At 31.3% G+C, this 1,846-nt stretch overlaps 1 non-coding gene across 1 annotated transcript; it reads left to right on the top strand.

Moving 5' to 3' along the window:
- The first annotated feature begins 1,192 nt into the window (after window positions 1-1,192).
- LOC121203902 (small nucleolar RNA R71) lies at window positions 1,193-1,299 on the top strand. Its single transcript, XR_005898834.1, has one exon. It is a non-coding gene; the product is annotated as a small nucleolar RNA R71 (small nucleolar RNA).
- Window positions 1,300-1,846: the final 547 nt, after the last annotated feature.

Below are 1,846 nucleotides of genomic sequence, written 5' to 3'. Positions count from 1 at the left end.
TAAAATAATTAATGCGTATAGGATGAAGGGCTTATACCTCATATGTCAGCTATGGTCTAACCAATTGCCTTTTTAAATTTCCTTTAAACAACAATCAGTTGCTCTTATTAGTGTTCTGTCAGTTCTGCTAAAACAATTACAAGCCAATAAACATATTTTAAATGGGACGGAAGTACTTTGAGTTCAAGCTTAGGCGGTTCCTCAATTGACAACTTGGTTGTGTAAATTCTCGAACTTCCAACTCTAGCAGCTCAAACCGCAATGGTTAAACATAACTCCTCAGATTGGCTTCCATCAAAATCATGTTTTCATTACCTTTTTCATCTTCCAAAGGTTCAAACCCTAAAGTATTCTCCAACGGTCTTCTTCAAAATTGCTCTCACATTCCATAGAAACTAAGGTTTCTAATTCCTCCATTACTGAACATTATTCTGTCAGATCGGTAAATTTCATCGCCTTCAGAACATTAAATGTTATTGTCTTGAACTCTCATTGTGAGTTCTCATTTTTTCACATTTATCAACATTCTTCCTGTAGCTAGGAAAGGTCTCCCAAGGATGATTGAAACTTCCTTATTTGCTTCAAAATCTAACATAATATGCTAAAGATCGATCTGCAAGTTGAAGTGTCACGATATTGGGTTTTACTTCACCTATTCCCAATAGCTTGAAAATAAATTTGGCCATCAAGTTGATGCTTGCTCCTAAGTCACCCAAAGCTTTACTACAATAAGATTCCCTGATGTTACAGGGTATCATAAAGCTTCCAGGGTCTTTCAATTTTGAATGTAGCTTGTTCTATAAGAATGCACTCCTTCGTCAAAGCAACAGTCTTATATTCACTAAGTCTTTTCTTATTGGACAAAATATCCTTCATAAACCTTATACCGACTTGGTGATTGAGCTGAAAAATTATTAGAATTATTAGTGGTAATTGTTTTATCGTAGAGGATATAGAAGATACCTGAGTATAGAGTGAAGTGAGAGCATCTTTATGAACTCAAACTACTCATCTTCTTGAAGCTGCACGATTTGTCGGCTATTGGTAATTGTTGCTAGCGATCCTTTCGATAATCTCTTAAGCTTTATTATAAGAACTAGACAAAATCACACCATTCGTAGAAGCATCAACCATCAATCTTATGTGTGCTTTGAGACCATTATAAAATGTCTCTAATTAGATGCAATAAGGAACCCCATGATGTGGACACTTACGAAACAATTCTTTGAATCTTTCCCATGCGTCGTACAAAAACTCATAATCCAATTGTTGGGAAGTGGTCATCTTATTTCGCAAATTTGTGTTCTTGCTCGGTGGAAAATACTTTACTGAAAACCTTTCTGCTAATTCTTGCCATATAGATATTGAACTTGGTGACAAATGTAATAACCTGAATTTTGCGGTTATTGGAAAAGTGTATTTTCAAGTCTTCGTTACTAAAAAAAAGAAAAAAGAAAAAAAGATCCGTAAATATTTATCAAAAATATTTAAAAATTTCAGAGTGGTTAATTAGAGTTTAATTAAGTGAATTTAGCTTAAATAAGGATAATTGGATAAAAGGATTAAATTGAATAAAGTGTGAAAGTTTAATTATAGATTAAAAGAAAAAAAGGACCAAAATGGCAATTATGCCATTTAGCATAACTGAGGCAGCATATAAAATAAAAATCTAAGATTTTTACTTAGATTTTAATTAATATATATATTAGTAATAAATGATATTAAATTATTTTATTATAATTATATTATAAGATATTTATATGATAAACAAATTAATATAAAGACAAATGTATAGTAAATAAAATATACAAGTGTATGGATAAAAATACATATATTTGTAATACAT

The sequence above is a fragment of the Gossypium hirsutum genome, chromosome A07 (genome assembly GCF_007990345.1).
Source record: "Gossypium hirsutum isolate 1008001.06 chromosome A07, Gossypium_hirsutum_v2.1, whole genome shotgun sequence".
NCBI classification, from domain to species: domain Eukaryota; kingdom Viridiplantae; phylum Streptophyta; class Magnoliopsida; order Malvales; family Malvaceae; genus Gossypium; species Gossypium hirsutum.
The sequence above is the reverse complement of the archived record's forward strand: the minus strand, read 5'-3'. Positions and strand labels throughout refer to the sequence as shown.